General features: G+C 39.1%; 1 pseudogene; it reads right to left on the bottom strand.

Annotated features, from left to right (window-relative positions):
* Nucleotides 1-4570: 4570 nt before the first annotated feature.
* LOC133050671 (tetratricopeptide repeat protein 19, mitochondrial-like) lies at nt 4571-5259 on the bottom strand (annotated as a pseudogene).
* Between the last annotated feature and the right edge of the window lie 19985 nt (nt 5260-25244).

Raw genomic sequence — 25244 nt, 5'->3', positions numbered from 1 at the left:
AAGCACTATAGTAATAAATTTTCATATGCAAAAAAAAAAAAAGGAAGAAAACTTAGACACATGGTAGAACTTGGAGGAATCTTGAGGACATGTTAAGTGAAATATGACTGTCACAAAAAGATAAATACTGTATGACTCTACTCATAAGAGGTACCAAGACAAGTCAAATTCATAGAGGCAGCAAGTAGAACAGTTGTTGCCAGGGACTGAGGGCAAAGGAGGATAGGGAGTTGTTGCTTAATGGGTACAATGTCTGTTTTACAAGAAGAAAGAGTTCTGGAAACTTATTGTACAACAATGTGAATGTACTTAACACTACTGAACTATATACATAAAAATGGTTAAGATAGTGTATTTTATATTTATTTTAGCAGCATTTAAAAATTTTTAAGGCAAAAAAATTAATTTACTTCATGTAAACGCTTGTCCACCCCAAATCAGATAGATCTTCCCTCTCTATGTTGTTTTATTATAATTGTAGAGATGTTTCAAATCAAGGAAATGGTGCCCTCTTAACTGGCTTTTCTTCTTCCTCCTTTTGTTACTTCCAAAGCACTCAGTAGGATACTTTTCACATAGAAAACTGAATTGTTGCAAAAGTGATCAAGTTAAACTGATACAAAATTTTATAATACTTAAAAGCAACAGGAGACTGAACAATAACAAAATTGCCCAAAAAAAGGATACTGGAGGAATGCTAATGTAAAAAAAAAAAAAGATATAAAAATGAGGATTTTTTTCTTCCATTATTTACCAATGATAAAATAGCAAGAAGTACTTGATAAACTTTCATTTATATGGAGATGCTTAATCTGTGTTTCCAAGGGAAATTTTGCTTAAATACAACAATTTAATGATACATTAATAGTTTAGATCAATGGGTCTCAAAATTGGTATGCATGAGAATCATCAGGAAAGTTGTTAAAGCAGTTTACAAGGCCTGACTCTCAGAAGTTTTGATTTAGCAGGTTGGGGGTAAGGCTTGAGAGTCTAAATTTCTATAAAGTTCCCAAGGAATACTGGTACCACTAGTTCAGGGACCACACCTTGAGAACATTGGTTTGGATCTGCATTTTCTTGATTACACTAAGGATGTCAAAACATGGGACAGGAAATATTGGTCCAAGACTGGGCTCCCACTCCTTGACCTTTATTCAAAGCCAAAGGAAGACCCTTTGCTTACCACTAGGGTCTTCCTTTCACCCAAATTCTTTGTTTGGGAAAAGTTGGGAATTTATAAAGAAACATAATATATTTAACAGTTTATGGCTTTAGTGGTATCTGGTAATGTCCTTCACTTTTAAAAGGAACTCAAAATGATGCTTCAGCTTTATCTCCTTGTTGAAATGAATGAATTTAAGAGAGAGAGGATTTTAGATCAGAACAGCGACACCTCTGGCAAGGATATAAACCCATATCCCTTGATTCCCAGCAATGGATTATTTTTCTATCTTTATGGCTTCTAAGTCAGAGAGCATACATCTAATGATGCCTTTCTTAAAATGACCAGCATATCTAAAATAAAGATGATGATAATATCAAAATATCTTCAGCAAGCAAAAATAATTAAATTCAATTCATAGGTCAAATGGTACATGAAGTCACAACAATTGGTGCATAAATTTTATAGAATATGCAGAATACATGGATATTATAATCTGTTGAAATCTGTATAGTTGCACCCATACACATACAGCTATGATTTAAGACAGAAATGCTACATACATCAATGAATTTTCAGTTCATACCATCATAGCTACCGAGTCAAGACTGAGTAGTTTATCATTACATTGGATCTTTGAAATGTGTGGATCCCTTCGTTACCATTTTCCTTTGATTTATTAAAAAGAATACAAGTATATACATACCAGTCACAGGAGAACTGGAATAAAAATGTGTGCCTTTTATTAAAATTCAGATGAGGGTATTTCTGGAAGATGATGGAGGAATAGGACGGGGAGACAACTTTCTCCCCTACAAATTCATCAAAAGAACATTTGAACACTGAGCAAACTTCACAAAACAACTTCTGATCGCTAGCAGAGGACATCAGGTACCCAGAAAAGCAGCCCATTGTCTTCGAAAGGAGGTAGGACAAAATATAAAAGATAAAAAGAGAGAGAAAAGAGTTAGGGACAGAGACCCGTCCCAGGAAGGGAGTCGTAATAGAGGAAGTTTCCAAACACCAGGAAACCCTCTCACTGGCGGGTCTGGGGGAAGTTTTCGAATCTCGGAGGGCAACCTAACTGGGGGGAAGAATAAATAAACACCATAGATTACATGTCTAAAAGCAACTCCCAGGAGAAAAGTACCCCAGACACTCACCTCTGCCACCAGCAAGTGGGGGCTGAACGTAGAGGAACGGGCAGCATTGCTTAGGGTAAGGACCAGGCCTGAATGCCCTGAGGGCAATCGGAGGGAGCCAATGTGAGATAGCAACTTAAACTGTGGGATAGCAAGAGAGAGAGAGAAAATTAACCTGCGAAAAGCGCTAACCAAACACATTGCCAGCCCGTTCGCAGAACAAAGGAAGGACTGAGCAATTCCAGAGAAGAGCTAGTCAGCTGCGGACCGGCCCATCTCCCACTGGAGGCAGGAGGCAGGGGGGAGGGGAAAGGGGCAAACTCGGCCCCAGAGATGGCATCCCCTACCAAACTGCAAACAGGCTTCCAGTTTCTAACCAAAGACTTCCTGAGATTCTGGATGGTTGACATCCGCCAGGAGGGTCGCAGCTAGAGACCAGCTCCGGACTGGGGTGCCCACATGAAACTGAGGCTGAGACCGCGGAGGGGATAAGGCGCACTGCACCCGGGCATCAGGCTCCTGGCTGCCTGAGCTGCTCGGCAGGGGAAGGCACAAAATGCAGGCCCATGCTGTTCTCTCGAAACATCCCAGCATCGAAACATGCATATTATCTAGGGTGAAACAGATCACAGCCCAGGCTGGATGCATGAGACAAGTGCTCGGGCCTGGTGCACTGGGAAGACCCAGAGGGATCGGGTAGAGAGGGAGGTGGGAGGGGGGATCAGGATGGGGAATACATGTAAATCCATGGCTGATTCATGTCAATGTATGACAAAAACCACTACAATATTGTAAAGTAATTAGCCTCCAACTAATAACAATAAATGGGAAAAAAAAAATGCAGGCCCAACTGAGTCTGCGCTTTTGTGGAGTACCCAAAAACTGGAACTGCAGGCAACTCAGGGCCTGCTCCCTGTAGAGCAGCCTGGAGCCTGAGCAGTGTAGACAGGAAAAGCACACACCCATGAGCAGGGCAAACCCAGTGTGGCCGGAACACTGCGGGTCCTTCCCACACACGCCAGTGACATTTGTCTGCAGTGCCCCTCCCTCCCCACAGCAAGACTAAACAAGCAAACCTAAACAAGAGACCACCTCCGCCCGCTTGTGTCAGGACAGAAATTAGACACTGAAGAGACCTGCAAACAGAAGCCAAATAAACAAAGGGAACTGCTTCAGAAGTGACAGGTGCAACAGATTAAAATACCTGTAGTTAACACCGACCACACCGGAAGGGGCCTATAGATATCGAGAAGTGTAAGCTGGAACAAGGAGCTATCTGAAACTGAACCAAACCCACACTGCCTGCAACAGCTCCAGAGAAATTCCTAGATATGTTTTTACTATTTTTTTTTTTTTTTATGAGAAACTCAAAAGACTTCAGTATTGAATACATACAATACTGTTGTGGCGTCTCCCGATTTATTAGGAAGGGAGCCTTCGTGTGTACACAGGAGCCAAAGGCACCAGTTTATCCTCCCCGCCCCCACACCGGAAGGACTGCAGAACTGCCCCGAGGCAGGGACAACGCTCACGACACGCCATTCAGGTTAGGCCACTGACCTTCTCCTGGGGCTGAAAGAGTCCAAAGACCCCCACAGGGAGACTAAGAACCAAAACTCTGAGAGCTAGGGCTGGGGTCCAGGCAGTGCTTCCTCTGTGGCTCCATTACTGTCAGTACGACACCCCCAGGGTTCCCCTCTGAGCAGCCCTCAGACAACTCTGACCTGTGACTGGGTCCAGAGGGGTGCATGCTCAGAGGGGAGAGACCATAGGAATTGTCATTCCTTTTCCTCCTTTTTTCATAATGGTCTACAACCAGATAGGTACAAAAACAGGCAGTTCACTTAGTCCACTTTTATATATAATCTAACGGGCACGCTACTACGTCCAAGTGCCCGATTCCCACTTTAAAGCTTCACATCTGATGCTTTGTGGCAACCAAGATACTACTCTTCTATGCATTAAATCCCACAGTGGTCTTCATGAGACAGAGAATGAGAGAAAGCAACTCACCATCATGAGACTGGTAGCTCTGGTCTGCCAGGTCTTGATAAAATAAGACATAGCAAATCAATGAACCAAAACCTTATAGTAGAGATGCCCCCACCCCAGATGAATGCTGGCCCCTCTATCTGGCACGGTTCAGCACCTCCCCAACCATCCGTTAGAACAGAACACTGCCGGACAGCAGTCCTGAGAAACAGTCAGTCAGGGGAGGGGGGGTGTGCAAAACAGCGAGCACAGCTTGTCCTCCACCAAGGCTTAGTTGAGGGGACGTGCATGTCACGGGCAGAGGATTTAAGCCACTGATTGGGGGCCGCCAGGACTGGAACAGAGGTATCAGTCATGACAAAGGTCTGCTTTTTCTTGCCAGCTCGGCCAGCTCTTCCCTGATGTGCTGCACAGAAGCCTCGTCTCTCTTCAGTTCCGCTTGCCTCAGTGCTTCCCTATAGGTCTCTTCTGCTTGTGCGTACAGTTCTGTGGGTGTCTTTCTCCCAGTATTTCCTCAGAAATCCGCAGAGCTTTTTCATACATCCTCTGTGCCTGAGATGGCTGCTGGGAGAAGAGCAGGTAGCGTGCGTAGGTGTCCAGACACATGCCCAGAAGGAGCCGTGTGTTGGCCTTGTCATCCGCTGACACAACGTCTTCTGATAATTTCCTTTCTCGTTCAACTTTCTCCTCAAGAGTTGAAATGCAGAATTCATAGCCAGCAAGAGCCAGTTCCTGTCTACTCTGAGCAGCGTAAATAGTGGCCAGCTTTAGGGAGATCTCTATGATTGCATTGTTTTCCTGTTGCATGCCCCCTCCAAGCAGGTAACTCATTGTTGCTTTAAAAAGTTTTTCTGCCAGGTCATAAGTGTAAGCGATGGCTTTTGTGTTGTGACTCTTGTGGGCAAGACGAAGAGCATCATGCAAAATCAGCTCTGCCTCTTCTGGCTCATCATTCATGATGCACAACTGCCAGCAGCGGCAGCAGGCCCAAGCCTCGGCCGTGCGGCGCCTCTCAGCACGGCGGCGCCCGGGCTCCCGGCGGCCCGGGCAGCAGACGCACCGGGCAGCAGCGGCCCCGCAGTCCCGCCACCCGCAACAGGCCTTGGGCCAGGCCCACAGCCAGAAGCCAGTACATGGCGGCCCGCGCGTCCTCTGCGCACTCTACTATTTTGTTTTTAATGAAAAAAAAAAATTTTTTTTCTTTTAAAATTCCCTATTACTCCTCTATCACTCCTTAATTTTCATTTTCTTTTATTTTCTTTTAAAGTCCTCTATTACTCCTCTATTATTCCTTAATTTTCATTTTCATATATTTTTACTATTTTTTTAATTTAAAAAATTTTTTTCTTTGTTTTAACTTTTTTCTTTTATTTTCTTCTAAAGTCCTCTATTACTCCTTAATTTTCATTTTCATTTCACTATAACCTTGAAAAAAAAAGACCCTATTTTTAAAGCAAACTTCATATATATTTCTTAAATTTTTTGTGTTTTTGTTTTTAATATTGTATTTTAAGAGTCTAACCCCTACTCTAGATTTTTAATCTTTGTTTCTCAGTATTTTATATCAATTTTGGACATTTAAGAATCCAATATTCCCTACCCATTTTTACTCAGGGGTGTGATGATTACTCTCTCCCCCTTTTGACTCTCCGTTTTCTCCCCCAGGTCACCTCTATTTCCTCCCTTCCCCTTCTCTTCCCAATCCAATTCTGTGAATCTCTGCAGGTGTCTGGGCTACAGAGAACACTTAGGGAACAGAGTACTGCACAGATCCGTCTCTCTCCTCTTGAGTACCCCCTTTTTCTCCTCTTGCTCATCTCTATCTCCTTCCTCCCTCTCCTCTTCTTCATGTAACTCTGTGAACCTCTCTGGGTGTCCCTCACTGTGGAGAATCTTTTCACCATTAACCTAGAAGTCTTATTATCAGTGCTGTATAGTTGGAGAAGTCTTGAGGCTACTGGAAGAATAAGATTAAAATCCAAAGGCAGGAGACTTAAGCCCAAAACCTGAGAACACCAGAAAACTCCTGACTACAGGGAACATTAAGTAGTAACAGATCATCCGAAACGCTCCATACCTACACTGAAACCAACCACCACCCAAGAGCCAATAAGTTCCAGAGCAAGACATACCACACAAATTCTCCAGCAACGCAGGAACATAGCCCTGAGCAGGCTGCCCAAAGTCACACCAAACACATAGAACCATCTCAAAACTCACTACGGGACACTCCATTGCACTCCAGAGAGAATAAATCCAGTTCCACACACCAGAACACCGACTCAAGCTTCCCTAACCAGGAAACATTGGCAAGTCAATCGTCCAAACCCACCCACTGGGAGAAACCTCCACAATAAAAAGGAACCACAGACCACCAGAATACAGAAAGGCCACTCCAAACACAGCAATCTAAACATGATGAAAAGGCAGAGAAATACCTAGCAGGTAAAGGAACATGAAAAATGCCCACCAAGCCAAACAAAAGAGGAGGAGATAGGGAATCTACCTGAAAAAGAATTTAGAATAATGATAATAAAAATGATCCAAAATCTTGAAAATAAAATGGAGTTACAGATAAATAGCCTGGAGACAAGGATTGAGAAGATGCAAGAAATGTTTAACAAGGACCTAGAAGAAATAAAAAAGAGTCAATTAAAAATGAATAATGCAATAAATGAGATCAAAAACACCCTGGAGGAAACCAACAGTAGAATAACGGAGGCAGAAGACAGGATAAGTGAGGTAGAAGATAAAATGGTGGAAATAAAAGAAGCAGAGAGGAAAAAAGAATCAAAAGAAATGAGGACAACCTCAGGGACCTCTGGGACAATGTGAAATGCCCCAACATTCGAATCATAGGAGTCCCAGAAGAAGAAGACAAAAAGAAAGGCCATGAGAAAGTACTCAAGGAGATAATAGCTGAAAACTTCCCTAAAATGGGGAAGGAAATAGTCACCCAAGTCCAAGAAACCCAGAGAGTCCCAAACAGGATAAACCCAAGGCGAAACACCCCAAGACACATATTAATCAAATTAACAAAGATCAAACACAAAGAACAACTATTAAAAGCAGCAAGGGAGAAACAACAAATAACACACAAAGGGATTCCCATAAGGATAACAGCTGATCTATCAATAGAAACTCTTCAGGCCAGAAGGGAATGGCAGGACATACTTAAAGTAATGACAGAGAATAACCTACAACCCAGATTTCTGTACCCAGCAAGGATCTCATTCAGATATGAAGGCGAATTCAAAAGCTTTACAGACAAGCAAAAGCTGAGAGAATTCAGCACCACCAAACCAGCTCTTCAACAAATGCTGAAGGATCTTCTCTAGACAGGAAACACAGAAAGGCTGTATAAATGTGAACCCAAAACAACAAAGTAAATGGCAACAGGACCATACCTATCAATAATTACCTTAAATGTAAATGGGTTGAATGCCCCAACCAAAAGACAAAGACTGGCTGGATGGATACAAAAACAAGACCCCTATATATGCTGTCTACAAGAGACCCACCTCAAAACAAAGGACACATACAGACTGAAAGTGAAGGGCTAGAAAAAATACTTCACACAAACGGAGACCAAAAGAAAGCAGGAGTCTCAACACTCATATCAGATAAAATAGACTTCAAAATAAAGGCTGTGAAAAGAGACAAAGAAGGACACTACATAATGATCAAAGGATCAATCCAAGAAGAAGATATAACAATTATAAATATATATGCACCCAACATAGGAGCACTGCAATATGTAAGGCAAATGCTAACGAGTATGAAAAGGGAAATTAACAATAACACAATAATAGTGACAGACTTTAATACCCCCACTCACACCTATGGATAGATCAACTAAACAGAAAATTAACAAGGAAACACAAACTTTAAATGACACAATGGATCAGCTAGACCTAATTGATATCTATAGGACATTTCACTCCAAAACAATCAATTTCACCTTTTTCTCAAGTGCACCCGGAACCTTCTCAGAATAGATCATATCCTGGGCCATAAATCTAGCCTTGGGAAACTCAAATAAAATTGAAATCATTTCAGTCATCTTTTCTGACCACAATGCAGTAAGATTAGATCTCAATTACATGGAAAAAAAACTATTAAAAATTCAAACATATGGAGACTAAATAATACACTTCTGAATAACCAACAAATCATAGAAGAAATCAAAAAAGAAATCAAAATATGCATAGAAATGAATGAAAATGAAAACAAAACAACCCAAAACCTATGGGACACTGTAAAAGCAGCGCTAAGGGGAAGGTTCACAGCATTACAGGCTTACCTCAAGAAACAAGAATAAAGTCAAATAAACAACCTAACTCTACACCTTAAGAAACTAGAGAAGGAAGAAATGAAGAATCCCACGGTTAGTAGAAGGAAAGAAATCTTAAAAATTAGGGCAGAAATAAATGCAAAAGAAACAAAAGAGACAATAGCAAAAATCAACAAAGCTAAAAGCTGGGTTTTTTGAAAAGATAAACAAAATTGACAAACTGTTAGCAAGACTCATTAAGAAACAAAGGGAGAAGAGCCAAATCAACAAAATTAGAAATGAAAATGGAGAGATCACAACAGACAACACTGAAATACAAAGGATCATAAGAGACTATTACCAGCAGCTCTATGCCAATAAAATGGACAACTTGGAAGAAATGGACAAATTCTTAGAAAAGTATAACTTTCCAAAACTGAACCAGGAAGAAATAGAAGATCTTAACAGACCCATCACAAGCACAGAAATTGAAACTGTAATCAGAAATCTTCCAGCAAACAAAAGCCCGGGACCAGATGGCTTCACAGCTGAATTCTACCAAAAATTTAGAGAAGAGCTAACACCTATCTTACTCAAACTCTTCCAGAAAATTGCAGAGGAAGGTAAACTTCCAAACTCATTCTATGAGGCCACCATCACCCTAATTGCAAAACCAGACAAAGATCCCACAAAAAAAGAAAACTAGAGGCCAATATCACTGATGAACATAGATGCAAAAATCCTTAACAAAATTCTAGCAAACAGAATCCAACAACATATTAAAAAGATCATACATCATGACCAAGTGGGCTTTATACCAGGAATGCAAGGATTCTTTAATATCCACAAATCAATCAATGTAATACACCACATTAACAAATTGAAAGATAAAAACCATATGATTATCTCAATAGATGCAGAGAAAGCCTTTGACAAAATTCAACATCCATTTATGATAAAAAACTCTCCAGAAAGCAGGAATAGAAGGAACAGACCTCAACATAATAAAAGTTATATATGACAAACCCACAGCAAACATTATCCTCAATGGTGAAAAATTGAAAGCATTTCCCTTAAAACCAGGAACAAGACAAGAGTGCCCACCCTCACCACTACTATTCAACATAGTTTTGGAAGTTTTGGCCACAGCAATCAGAGGAGAAGAGGAAATAAACGGAATCCAGATAGTAAAAGAAGAAGTGAAACACTCACTGTTTGCAGATGACATGATCCTCTACATAGAAAACCCTAAAGACTCTACCAGAAAATTACTAGAGCTAATCAATGAATATAGTAAAGTTGCAGGATATAAAATTAACACACAGAAATCCCTTGAATTCCTATACACTAACAATGAGAAAACAGAAAGAGAAATTAAGGAAACAATACCATTCACCATTGCAACAAAAAGAACAAAATACTTAGGAGTATATCTACCTAAAGAAACAGAAGACCTATACATAGAAAACTATAAAACACTGATGAAAGAAATCAAAGAGGACACAAATAGATGGAGAAATATACCGTGTTCATAGATTGGAAGAATCAATATTGTGAAAATGAGTATACTACCCAAAGAAATCTATAGATTCAATGCAGTCCCTATCAAGCTACCAACGGTATTCTTCACAGAACTAGAACAAATAATTTCACAATTTGTATGGAAATACAAAAAACCTCGAATAGCCAAAGCAATCTTGAGAAAGAAGAAGGGAACTGGAGGAATCAACCTGCCTGACTTCAGGCTCTACTACAAAGCCACAGTTATCAAGACAGTATGGCACTGGCACAAAGACAGAAATATAGATCAATGGAACAGAATAGAAAGCCCAGAGATAAATCCACGAACCTATGGACACCTTATCTTTGACAAAGGAGGCAAGGATATACAATAGAAAAAAGACAACCTCTATAACAAATGGTGCTGGGAAAACTGGTCAACCACTTGTAAAAGGATGAAACTAGAACACTTTCTAACACCACACACAAAAATAAACTCAAGATGGATTAAAGATCTAAATGTAAGACCAGAAGCTATAAAATTCCTAGAGGAGAACATAGGCTAAACACTCTCCGACATAAATCACAGCAGGATCCTCTATGACCCACCTCTCAGAATATTGGAAATAAAAGCAAAAATAAACAAATGTGATGTAATTAAACTTAAAAGCTTCTGCACAACAAAGGAAACTATAAGCAAGGTGAAAAGACAGCCTTCAGAATGGGAGAAAATATTAGCAAATGAAGAAACAGACAAAGGATTAATCTCAAAAATATACAAGCAACTCCTGAAGCTCAATTCCAGAAAAATAAATGACCCAACCAAAAAAATGGGCCAAAGATCTAAACAGACATTTCTCCAAAGAAGACATACAGATGGCTAACAAACACATGAAAAGATGCTCAACATCACTCATTATCAGAGAAATGCAAATCAAAACCTCAAGGAGGTACCCTTACATGCTAGTCAGAATGGCTGCTATCCAAAAGTCTACAAGCAATAAATGCTGGAGAGGGTGTGGAGAAAAGGGAACCCTCTTACACTGTTGGTGGGAATGCAAACTAGTACAGCCACTATGGAGAACAGTGTGGAGATTCCTTAAAAAACTGGAAATAGAACTGCCATATGACCCAGCAATCCCACTCCTGGGCATACACACCAAGGAAACCAGAATTGAAAGAGACACATGTACCCCAATGTTCATTGAAGCACTGTTTATAATAGCCAGGACATGGAAGCAACCTAGATGCTCATCAGCAGACGAATGGATAAGAAAGCTGTGGTACATATACACAATGGAATATTACTCAGCCGTTAAAAAGAATTCATTTGAATCAGTTCTAATGAGATGAATGAAACTGGAGCCCATTATACAGAGTGAAGTAAGCCAGAAAGATAAACACCAATACAGTATACTAATGCATATATATGGAATTTTAAAAGATGGTAATGATAACCCTGTATGCAAGACAGAAAAAGAGACACAGATGTATAAAACAGACTTGGACTCTATGGGAGAAGGCGAGGGTGGGATGTTCTGAGAGAACAGCATTGAAACATGTATATTATCAAGTGTGAAAGAGATTGCCAGTCCAGGTTGGATGCATGAGACAAGTGCTCGGGGCTGGTGCACTGGGATGACCCAGAGGGATGGGATAGGGAGGGAGGTGGGAGGGGGGGTTCAGGATGGGAACACATGTAAAACCATGGCTGATTCATGTCAATGTATGGCAAAAACCACTACAATATTGTAAAGTAATTAGCCTTCAACTAATAAAAATAGAAGAAAAAAAAAAAACAAAACACTTGAACATTAAAAAAAAAAAAAAAAATAAAATAGAATGTTAAAAATAAAATAAAATAAAATTCAGATGAGAAACACTCCTCAAAGCAACCAGATGAATCTTTTAATGGAAGAAGCTCTTTTTGAAAGTCCTTTCCCCTCAAAATTAAATCTGAAGTTTATTTCCTAAAATGTCACATGTATGGTAAAAATAAAAACAATCAATGCATCTTGCTATTGCAAGGATTCAAATGAATCAAATCAAGTGTCACTGTGTTTCCCCTACACACACAGCTCCTCACACTATGATTCAGATAGTCTACAACAGAACAGGTATTACATTCATTTTACAGTATCAGTATCATAATATTATTAAGATTCTACTGAATTTCTGTTAGTGCAAACAACATCATTTCTATGTGTTTTTCTGCCTAGAGATAGAAAACAGCGAAATCCAACAGTTCCATAAGTCTCACTTAGGAAACAAAATCATAGTTACAAAAACTCACTCAAGATTTACAAAGTCTGCAATATCAAGAAACTAGATAGTTAATATAAAGATTTGGATAACAAAAATGGGGGCTGTCAAAAATATGGAAGAATGAGTGGGTTTCCTAGGTGGCACAGTGGTAAGGAATTAGCCTGCCAATGCAAGAATACAGAAGAATGAGATTATACCCTACTGATGGGGATATAATTTTGTGCTACCATCTTGGTATATAATATGGCATAATAAAGTTGAAAATGTACATACAATCCAGAAATCCTTATGTTAGATACATACCCTAAAGAAATGCTTGCCTGTGGGCAAGAATGTCCCTTGTAGCAAAGTCAGAAATAGCAAAAAGTGGGAGGAGCTCAACTGTCCATCAGTAGAGATTTTGATGAGGTTTCCTAGGTGGCTCAGCAAAAAATCCAACTGCCAATGCAGGAGATGCAGGTTCAATCCCTGGGTCAGGGAGATCTTCCAGAGAAGAAAATGGCAACCCACTCCAGTATTCTTGCCTGAGAAATCCCATGGAAAGAGGAACTTGGCAGGCTACAGTCCAGGGGGTGACAAAAAATCATACATAACTGAGCAACTGAGCACACACACACCTAGAGATTTTGATAAATAAACTGGGCTATATTCATTCAATGAGATATTTTGTAACAGTGAAAAAGAATGAATTATAGCTCTGTGCAATCACATGAATAAACCTTAGAAATACAGATAAATTTTACTGAAAAAAGCAAGCTGTGGGAAATTATCTTTAAAAGACACCATTCTTAAAAAGTTGCAAAGTAAACAAAGAATATTTTCAGGTACACATACATATGATCCCTCCATATCACACAGTGGCAAACTTATTTTTTTTTAAGGGGCAACATAATGAGAGAAAAAATTTTCAGGATGCTAGTTACTTCTAGCTGGGAAGGAGAATGAGTCCTGAAGGAATTTTCATAAATAAGCTCTTCTTTATTTTGACAGCAAATGGTTAAACCTCAAATGGTTTTTATGAACTTAATTTTCACACACTTGAAACCAAAGGTGATAGAGAACATTCCTAGGGTCTTAGACGGTGAACATTTCTTGACTGAGCATGAGGGGTCTGGCCTCTCTACATACTGCCCCAGTAAATACTTACGCCCCAGGAACTTACCCTTTCCAGGCCAAGGATCAAAGAGAAGCAAAAGGTCTAGAATACAGTTACAACCTCTAATAGTATCCGGGTAAGTGAGATAGCCAAGATCCCTCAGTTCTACCCTAGAATCTCAAAATTCTTATGACTATTAAAACCAAGTCATCGATCATAGTACTGGTCAAATCAAAATGCCAGACCTAGTGGACTCAAGTGTTGGGGTGAAGGAAGGAAGAAATATCAGAATATATTCACAGAGATGCTGTAATGATTACATGTGGGGAAGAAGGATAGAGATTAGAGCAACCAATCACGATTAATTTTGTGTTTTCATTCCACTATCCAATTCTTGACTTTGGCACCATAGTCATTTTATACCTCACTGCTGTCCTTTGTTTTTAGTTAGATTACCCCTAAAACTAGATGCTACATGTAATATTACTTTAGTTTCATTTTTATTATTTTATTCATATTTTTAATGCTTGTTTTCTTTGGAGGCTATGTAAATCCCATTTCAGTGTCAACTATTCAATAGCAAATGGACATTCTTGGCATAGAAGCTAGGGATGCAGAAATGAATCCGAGATAGTTCCTGCCCTCAAGTCACTCACAGGTTTACCAGAGGATGCAGACAAATTTTAATAACCAAAGTCTTGAATGAGATATCCAGGGAACATATGTGGGGCCAGGGAGGAGTACTCAGGGGGGTAGGTCAAGTCTATATATAAAATGTGAGCTGAGAAAGAAACAGCAATAAAGAGAAATTAAATTCTGAAAGCCAACAATATAAGCCAGTAATGTGGAATCTTCCATGACAGTAGAGATTACTAAAATTTTCTTGTATATTTGCTGGGACTTATTTCTTTAAAAATGTTAGCTACATTTTTACTCTTCTTGATTCTAAATCCAACAAAAATTCTTTTGATGAATTAAAGCTTAGTGATCTTATTCTTTCTTTGCTGAATGAATGAAATCTAGTGAAATTAACAGATTTTAATCTAGTGTCTTTTATATGTCAGGCATTGGATCAAAAATGCAAAAACAAACAAGATATGGTCCCTGCCCTTAAGGAAAAGTATACTTTTTATAAGAAAAAACAATTGCACAATTGGGTCAAAATCTACTTGTGGGAACTATTAACTATATTGCCTGCAACAGACAAAAGAAAAAGCATATCACATGATTCATAATTATTTAAAACAACACCTTCTAATTCATAACTAACAACAGGAAGAGGCAATGTGTGAACTGGCTACAAGAATATGTGCAACCATGTGAGCTCAATCTCTCAAGTTTAAAATTTCTGTATGACACACCAAAGCATCTATCAATTACTACTTATCTTTGAACATGTTTTCAAATGATTAGGTTCCAGTATATTTCACTGTATATTTTTGTAATGGTATGTCCCCAAACATTTTATTTTGAGCTTTTTTTTTAATGCTCCGGAAGCAGCAGGGGGCAATCTAACGTAGGAAACCTGCTGTGGAAGTGGTGAAAGTAAGGCTGCATCCTAGAGTTGTTGGGAAAAAAATTCTCCACTTTGCTGAATACAAAATTATGGCATATAGGGAAAGAGGAAATATACATTGGAGAGAACAAATCCAGGGCAGTAAAATAACAGAAGGTGAAGGGTCCACTCTGTGATAAAATAAGATGAAATGAAATGAAATAAATATAAAATAAAATTTTAAAAACTCTCATACAGGTCAAGAGAAATCTATGAAGGCATATAGACATCCAAGGATTTTTGTTCTAACTTTGCCTGCAGGCACTTCTGAGCCCAAATAACTGCAGATCTGGGAATAACAGGTGTTTATTGATTTCTTTGTGATTTTTCTTTTTTATTTCTTCCCTTTTTTTTTGCCCGTGGTACCAGAACACAAAGACATATGTATTCCATATGTAACACTTTAGAAAATGAAAGGCAACAGAAACACTGAACAGATGTGGAGAGTAGGGACCCACTTTCCCCAATACAGCTTAATGTCAACATGCCAACTGCTTTCTCTATACTATTTTTAAAAAGAAAAGGCACCAAAAGTTCCCCATAAAAATATTAACTGACGAGAAGCTTGAATGTTAGCATGGACATCTGTACTAATCAGAAAGTAACGACTTTAGATTTCTTTCTCAATTTAATTCTTATTTTTAAAGGGCTTATAAGAAACACCTCAAAATCATTAGAGGACAATCAACAGTTTGGTTTTACTTGCTTCTGCATTGAAAGGATAAAGAAAACTAACTGGTCTCTGAAAACACCCATTTTTAAAAACTGTTAAATTAAGCTATAAAATCACACATCAAGGTTGACTTCACCTGATATACATGTATCTGTGTACATGTGCTCGCACACACATACACATTTAAATCAGTGGACACAGCAGTCTTTTCTTTTGCTTCCCTAATTTGCTAGCATTTTCCACCAATCCCCAAATGCTATCTGGTGGGTATAAAAAGGGCTTCTATCAATATTTAAAATATTGATAAACAAGGACACCTATTTCTTTAAAAAGACAAAGTTAAAGAAACAAAAATGTATCTCTCTATATGATGAATTATCAACCATAATCTAGCTGTCTTTTTATTTGCCTATAGGCTGCAGACTTCCATTTATCAAATCAAGGTGTGCCCCCCTTATGTTTCAAGTATCTAATAATGTTTAGAGGACAAAAGAAGGAAATACATCAAAATAAAGTATATATATTTTTATTTTTACCCAGTTTTAGAAAAAAATTTCATAATCTGTCTACACACTGGGTTTAAGAGCAAGGGAAATTACAATTCATGAAAGGACAAAATGTACTGAAATAGTAAAAAAAAAAAAAAAAAAGGAAGAAGAAATTGGAAGTTCAACTCTGCTGATATTTTGCAAAGATGAAGAGGTTTGGCATACAGACAGTAAGTGGGGGATGGGGAAGGGATGATATTTTCTGAATCCAGCTCAGAAGGCAAATGGAAAACAGTGTGAGAGACCTCGTCATAAAGAAAAGGGACATGTGGGGGTGGGCACAGATAAGCAGCACAGAAAAAAAGGAGGGGAGAATATGAGGGGTCCTGTGAAGTCAGCAGGAAGCCCCGTGGTTCCAAAGATGAAACAAACTTCTCTGGGGGAAAAAATTTGTTTAAATATTCCTACATATGTCAAATGGTGAACTTGGGCAGCAAATAAACCGCAGGGAAGACTCTTGTCAGACTGTGCTAAATAGCAGTGAAAAAGTACAGTGTCCTGTGAGGAAGAATTCATTGTTCAAGAATTACAGTTTCATAAGGACACAAATTTTTTCTTTTTCCCAAAGGCTGCAGCAGCTGCAGTCTGCAGATGTAGTTGAAAAAAAAAAATACCCTGGGCAGGAGGTACATTCCCCTATGGCATGACCATATTTTCTATAGCAATAATCCTATGTCCATAAAAGGAACAAGAGAGAAAGGGAGAGGACAGGAGACGGATACAATCTCATTCAAGGATCACACACGCATTACACAAAGAAACAGGCAGGAGAGTCCTTGTTTATGATTATTTTAAATGTTGACAGAAGCTCTTTTTATATCCACCACCTTGCACTTGGGGATTGGTAGAAAACGTTAGCAAATTAGGAGAGCAAAAGAAAAGACTGCTGTGTCCACTGATTTAAATGTGTGTGTGTATTATGCGTGCACATACACAGACACACACATATACATACACTCCTAATCTAGCTTCTTTAAAAATACAAAATGCCTCCTACAAATTGTTCACTATCACTCCAATTTCCTGTGTAGACCTGAATGTTTGTATATTTTTCTGTCTCCTAAGTTGCCCAAGTTACCTAATATATGCCCAGTATGAAACATTTTTAAATGAGTTACTCTTTATTGAATTACAATTTCCAGCAGACACTAATAACAAAATTCAAATTGCTCTCACAGATGAGAATTTTTAGAGTACTGGGATGTAACCATGTTTTTAAGAGAATCTCAAAGAGCCACCCACCAAGAGTGTGTAGTAACTGGGGTGTCACTGGATGAAGTTCTTCAAATAGTTCATTAGATTTGCCAAGAAAAAAAAATCAATCGTTAAAGAGTCAACACTCTAGGAGATACAGATGATAAAGAACTGTTATTGGCACACCCACGGTGAAGTCAAAAGTAAAACTTAACAAAGTAAAGTTTTCAGATTTCCAACACTCCATCCTTGCAGTCAACACAATGCAATTAGCAACACATCAAAAGGAGAGAAAAGCAACTTTTGCCCTATGATTTCTTTTTCCTCCTGAATTTTTCTGGCCTGCTTAACAGGCATTTTGCAAGCACAGAGGAATACAGACACTCATTCAATCAGGGGGTTGCATCGCCTATGAACACCTGCAAACTGAATTTGCTCTGTTTTGTTAACCATTTATTTTGTCTTTACTGGATTTTCAAAGGGAAATGTGATAATCCCACTGTTCTTCAGATGCTCAGCAGGGTGTTTCATCTAATAAAGCCATTGCAATGGAGTGGATTAAAGCAACATGGAACATTCCTAATTTGGGATCTGTGAAAAAACTTTAACATCCGGGCACTATGAGCTCAATCTTAAAAAAGTTATTAGTAGGATAAAAGTAGAGTGTCCAACTAACAGCTGCTTTTCTTTTTTAAGTGTCTTCATATTGCTATCACTTATGTGAAACCAGAACATCACTGACTTCATCTTTGGGGACTGTACTCCATCACAGAGAAAAAACAAACAAACAAAAAAATGCATTTTAAGTTATGCAGTTATCATGTGGCTGAAATATCAAAGAGTAGGAATAAATCAGAAATGAAATTAGAAAAGGGATATTTTAACATAAATGCTATAAGGGTTACCCTCCACTCCAAAACTTAAAAGCCATTTTCCAATAAAGGAGGTAGAATTTACTTATGAATTTGTAATTTTAACCTGTTATTTCCCAAATATGTTTTTACACTGGGTCATGTCTCACTGGCTAGAAAATTTGACACCTTCTATGTCTGGTACCAATTTTTTACACTGTGTTGGTTATTTTTTGTTGTTGTTGTTGAGAGGGAAGTGACAGTCATCACTCTTCTTTGTACCACTCATTTCAGAGATGACCAGCTAAAATCAAACTAATCTATTTAGTATAGGATATAGACCAATGTTGGGTTTCGCTGGTGACTCAGTGGTAAAGAATCCGCCTGCCAATGAAGGAGACGTGGGTTCGATCCCTGGGCTGGGAAGATCTCCTAGAGAAGGAAATGGCAATCCACTCCAGTATTCGTGCCTGGGAAATCCCATGGACAGAGGAGCCAGGTGGGCTACAGTCCATGGGGTCATAAAGAGTTGGAAACAAAAAAAACAAAAAAAAAAAAAAAAATAAAGAGTTGGAAACAACTTAGTGACTAAACAACAACATAATAAATCAATGATATGCAACAGGAATATAATGTGAGCCAACTGTTATTTTTCAATTTTCTCGTAACCACATTTAAAAAGCAAAACTAAACAGTGACATTAATATTAATTTAATCCAATATATCTAAAGTATCTTTTAACACAATCAACATAAAAGTATTCCTTTTATACGATAGTAAGAAAAAGAAAGAAACTAAGTCTTTGTGCTGTGGTATGTGTTTCATGTTTACAACATACCTAAATTGGGACTAATCTTATGTCAGAAGTTCAATACCCAAGACCTGTCTATTGGCTACCATGCTGAAAAGCTCAGTTTCAGACAGATAAAGAAACTGCAAGGAGAAGCAAGTGAGATAGACACAGGATAACGTGCGAATTGGGCAGGGATGACAGAGTAAAAAGACAGACTCCCCTGTTTGGCCCCTCTTCCTTCTGACCCCATCCCCAACTGTGGGAGTTTCCCAAAGCTCCATCCTTCACTCTCCATCCTCTTTAGACTCTTTCTCTTGTTAAGTTGATTCACTCATTTACTCATTCAACAAACTCTTACTAAATGTCTGACGTGCCAACTACTGCGGGAGGTCCTAAGGTTATAAAGACAAATTCTTGCCCTCATAATAGTCAATGCATCTTCACAAATTAGCCTATTAAGTGCTCTGACAGAAGAAGCTAAAGTGAAGGCATTTGTGCACTGGAGTTCACACATGACAGGAGGGGACAAAGGTGGCACATAGCTCAAAGGTTATCTCCTCGGAGAAACCTTTGGTGACCACGATATATAAGGTAGAAATCCTCACCCATGTCCCTGTCATTGTTATTACATCATCTTGTTTTATTTTCTTTGGAATATGTATTACCATACAAAAATCTTATTTCTTTGTATTTTGCTTATTGGTTTATTATTTATTTGTCTTCCTTTCTAAAAGCTAAGTTCCATGACAGCAGGGAACCTTTTGGGGCCTTATTCATCCTGTGTTTTTGACAGAGTAGGTACTAAGTCAACAGTATTCCAACCACCTCTCTCTGAATTTATTTCTAATCATTTGCCACCAGTCAGGCATCTCATTCCAAAACTTACTATAACCCTTCAGTTCAGTTCAGTTGCTCAGTCGTGTCTGACTCTTTGTGACCCCATGAATCGCAGCACGCCAGGCTTCCCTGTCCATCACCAACTCCCAGAGTCTATCCAAACCCATGTCCATCGAGTCGGTGATGCCAGCCAGCCATCTCATCCTCTGTCGTCCCCTTCTCCTCCTGCCCCAAATCCTTCCCAGCATCAGGGTCTTTTCCAATGAGTCAACTCTTCGCATGAGATGGCTAAATTATAGGAGTTTCAGCTTCAGCATCCGTCCTTCCAATGAACACCCAGGACTGATCTCCTTTAGGATGAACTGGTTGGATCTCCTTGCAGTCCAAGGGACTCTCAAGAGTCTTCTCCAACACCACAGTTCAAAAGCATCAATTCTTCAGCACTCAGCTTTCTTCACCATCCATACATGACTCCTGGAAAAACCATAGCCTTGACTAGACGGACCTTTGTTAGCAAAATAATGTCTCTGCTTTTAAATATGCTATCTAGATTGGTCATAACTTTCCTTTCAAGGAGTAAGCGTCTTTTAATTTCATGGCTGCCGTCATCATCTGCAGTGATTTTGGAGCCCAAAAAATAAAGTCTGACAGTTTCCACTGTTTCCCCATCTATTTGCCATGAAGTGATGGGACCAGATGCCATGATCTTAGTTTTCTGAATGTTGAGCTTTAAGCCAACTTTTTCACTCTCCTCTTTCACTTTCATCAAGAGGCTCTTTAGTTCCTCTTCACTTTCTGCCATAAGGGTGGTGTCATCTGCATATCTGAGGTTATTGATATTTCTCCCAGCAGTCCTGATTCCAGCTTGTGGTTCTTCCAGGCCAGCGTTTCTCATGACGTACTCTGCATATAAGTTAAATAAGCAGGGTGACAATATACAACCTTGATGCACTCCTTTTCCTGTTTGGAACCAGTCTGTTGTTCCATGTCCAGTTCTAACTGTTGCTTCCTGACCTGCATACAGATTTCTCAAGAGACAAGTCAAATGGTCTGGTATTCCCATCTCTTTCAGAATTTTCCACAGTTTATTGTGATCCACACAGTCAAAGGCTTTGGCATAGTCAATAAAGCAGAAATAGATGTTTTTCTGGAACTCTCTTGCTTTATTGATGATCCAGTGGGTGTTGGCAATTCGATCTCAACCCTTACTATCTGGTAAATAACTCTACACTCTTCATTTATCCTGAAAAACACCAGGCTAAAACACCTGAAACACTTATTTTGTTCTGTCAATCTCCCATTCAACATGCACCACTCTTAAAACAGTTCAGATGACCTTTTTGAGGGAATCAAAAGTTTTTCTCTAATCTGGCCTCCTCATAACTTCTCTCATTTACTCAGTAAAAAGAGACTCCCATTTGGGAGATATAGAGAAATTATTATGGTATCTTAACTTTTCCTACTATCAACTCAGCAAAAAATTAAAAGGAAATTTGTCTACTCTCAGGGCAGACAACCAGCCCAAATCTTTTTTTTTTTTTAATGCAAAACGGAATGCAAATTTATTTATTTATTTATTTTGTAATCTTTCAAGTGCAATTTTATTTATTTTTTTTTATTAGTTAGAGGCTAATTACTTCACAACATTTCAGTGGGTTTTGTCATACATTGATATGAATCAGCCATAGATTTACACGTATTCCCCCATCTCAATCCCCCCTCCCACCTCCCTCTCCACCCGATTCCTCTGGGTCTTCCCAGTGCACCAGGCCCGAGCACTTGTTCATGCATCCCACCTGGGCTGGTGATCTGTTTCACCATAGATAATATACATGCTGTTCTTTCGAAACATCCCACCCTCACCTTCTCCCACAGAGTTCAAAAGTCTGTTCTGTATTTCTGTGTCTCTTTTTCTGTTTTGCATATAGGGTTATCGTTACCATCTTTCTAAATTCCATATATATGTGTTAGTATGCTGTAATGGTCTTTATCTTTCTGGCTTACTTCACTCTGTATAATGCAGCCCAAATCTTTTTGTCCAGGCTTATTTCCTCCCAGCTGAGAAGAGTTTTCCAAGCAAAGGATTAGCAGGTAACATGGGTGGTAGAACCTTGTAAGCAGCAAACCTCAAACAGCAGTGGCTGTCTGGAAATCTATGACCCACACTCAGTGGCACAGTCTTGGGAGCCAATAGGAAACTAATAAACTTGGTGTGGACACCACAAGGACAGCTCATCTATGAGAGGCCACAGGGCATGGTCTCAGCAGCACCTACGGCGGACCTGGTCAGAGATCTCTACCCTTTTTGTCCTGAATGGCAGAAGCCCTGGGCTCAGCGCAAGAAAAAAAAAAAAAAGTATATGTAGAATCTCTCAACAACTCTGGACAGCAGAGAGGTTTCAATATGGACCTGGAAGAAGCAATCCTATTATACTGTTCTGTAAAAGAGTCACAAACACTCCCAAATTCCACTGTTTTTTCCATAATCATTATACTTCTTTGCCACTGAAATGCTGGTGTTTTTCAGAATATCCAGACTTACTTACCATCCTGTTGGAATGACAGCACAGGAGGAAAAGGATACCTTTTTTTCTTTTTTGGTGATGAGTCAATAATAGGAAAAAAAAAATCAAGATACTTATAGCCAGTTCTGGTGCTTCCCTGACTTGTTAGAGGCTCTTATACCAAGTACAAGACTAAGAAATACAGATATATATAAAGAGGGTTAGGCTACTACTCCTACAACTAATCCTAGTTCCTTCCTCTGACTCAGGTTTATCCTCAAAGTACAGCACTAAATATTGTTTTTAAACAGATTTAATCACATAATCATGTTTAACTAAGAGAAGGGACCCTGTAATGAATATTCTTAGTTTCAGCATCTATAAAAGAAGGAGAAGGGGCTAGATAATTTTAAACCAGTTTTATAATTTTTTTCTACTCACTCCAGCCTCCAAACCCTAGAGGAATTACCCTAAGCATTTATTACCTATTCTGTTAATTATTGTCCTTAATTAAATAACACCCTTAAGAAGTGCTTAACCACTGAGTCCATGTCTTGCCTCCTTAATTAGGATGTAAGATCCTCAAGCATAATTCAACAAAAATATATTAAGTACTCACTGGGTTCAAGGAATAATATAAGGATTATAATATAAGGATTTCTCCCTGGATGGTTGGCACATTACCTGACACTTAATAGCAGTCACTGTGAATATGAAAGATTTCTTAACTTGGCTCCACTGAAGTATTTTTTAGCTTATTTCTTCCTATGGGCGGGGAAGTCTGGCGCAATGTATGGATAGGCTTGGAGAAGATCCAGAAAATAAATGAACAGGTCTGCCATCCTGGGACTTTTTTGCTCTGGAGATATCTGAAATCTATGAAATGTTGTAGAAATCACTGGCCCATAATACTGCCAGCTGCTCTCCTTATTTTTCTGCTGTGTACAAAAATCTACCTTTTACACGCTTTACTATGGAGAAATAAGTACTCTTACTTCTGACTTAAACGTTCCTTGGGAAAAAGCAAGGCAGTGACTCCTGATGTGAGAAACAGGTCCTGAGAAGGCAAGTCATTGAGCATATGTAGTTTATTCGGGAGGTGATCCCAGGAAGTACAACTGAGGGAAAGGGGAAAATTAAAAGGAAGGAAAAGACAAAAAAAAAAAAAAAAAAAGGTGTGTTTATAAGGGGCTATTGCAATAGGTAACTAGGGACTCTCTAAGCTGGCAGGTATATCAGAAATGTCTCTCCCAATGATGGGAAAGCAGGAAAATGTATTCACTGCCTCTCATCCTTCAGGAGCTACAGTTGCTCCTAGGAAATTCCCCAGCTTTGAGACATCCAGGCACAGTGTCAGAGAAAGCCCCTAGGTGGAGAAACAGAGATACAGAACTGGAGATGGAAGCTGCCACACTGCATAGAAACCAGCCACAGTTGCTGCAAGTGGACTCAACTGTAAGCCAAGGAGACAGAGGACAGAATGTCAGTTGCAACTGCTTCGTGCATTAGTTCATCTATCTTCACCACCAGAGTCAAGCCAACAGCTCCAGAAACCTAGTTTCTCCTCATGGTTCTGTCAGTTCCTCCTGATTGATATCAGATTTCACATCACTTTACAGCTCTCTATCTTAGAAGCCTTTCTCTAAATGGGATATGATGATGGCTTTTATCATAAGGTACAAAAAAGTTTAGAGATGTGATTGATTTCTCATGTTTGATGGGATTTGGGTCAGGGGTCACAAACTCAAATGCCTTTACGGCTTTGGCTTTATGACCGTCGTAAACAGGGATAAAGCCTCAATGAGAATGATCCTGAGGGCCCCAGCTGCCAAGGTGGTAAGTGTTGAGAGGGGAGGGGTACTGCCAAAAGTAGGTTGAGTCATTCAACTGCTACTTATTGTCTACTTCACAGCATGACAGAAAGCATACTAGATGCTAATATAACAGCTATTCCTGGTCCCTGTCCTAAAGAAACCACAGCCTACAGAAAGAGATGTACAAAGAAAAAATGTGATGAATGATAACAAAGTTGGAGTCCTTTACCAACCCTGAAGTTTGTTCATGAATATCCATTTCACAATAGAAGTGACATTTAAGACATCTTTCAGAAGTTTATGGAAAAATAGGGTCAGAATACTGAGTTACCTATGAGCACTTCTGTGGCCAATGCTGAATTTTCCAGATTCACTGGCATATTGAGTGTAGCACTTTCACAGCATCATCTTTCAGGATTTTAAATAGCTCAACTGGAATTTCATCAACTCCACTAGCTTTGTTCATAGTGGTGCTTCCTAAGGCCCACTAGACTTTGCATTCCAGGATGTCTGGCTCTAGGTGAGTGACCACATCACCATGGTTACCTGGGTCATGAAGATCTTTTTTGTCTATTTCTTCTGTGTATTCTTGCCACCTCTCCTTAATACCTTCTGCTTCTGTTAGGTCCATACCATTTCTGCCCTTTATTGTGCTCATTGTTACATGAAGTGTTCCCTTGGTATCTCTAATTTTCTTGAAGAGATCTCTAGTCTTTCCCATTCTATTGTTTTCCTCTTATTTCTTTGCATTGATCACTGAGGAAGGCTTTCTTTTTTGTTTGTTTGTTTGAGGAAGGCTTTCTCATCTCTCCTTGCTATTCTTTGGAACTCTGCATTCAAATAGGTTTATCTTTCTTTTTCTCCTTTGCCTTTAGCTGGAAAAGGTCAGTTTTCATTCCAATCCCAAAAAAAGGCAATGCCAAAGGATATTCAAACTACCACAAAATTGCACTCATCTCACACACTAGAAAATTAATGCTCAAAATTCTCCAAGCCAGGCTTCAGTAGTACATGAACCATGAAATTCCAGATGTTCAAGCTGGAT

The sequence above is a fragment of the Dama dama genome, chromosome 4 (assembly GCF_033118175.1).
Source record: "Dama dama isolate Ldn47 chromosome 4, ASM3311817v1, whole genome shotgun sequence".
NCBI classification, from domain to species: Eukaryota; Metazoa; Chordata; class Mammalia; order Artiodactyla; family Cervidae; genus Dama; species Dama dama.
The sequence above is the reverse complement of the archived record's forward strand: the minus strand, read 5'-3'. Positions and strand labels throughout refer to the sequence as shown.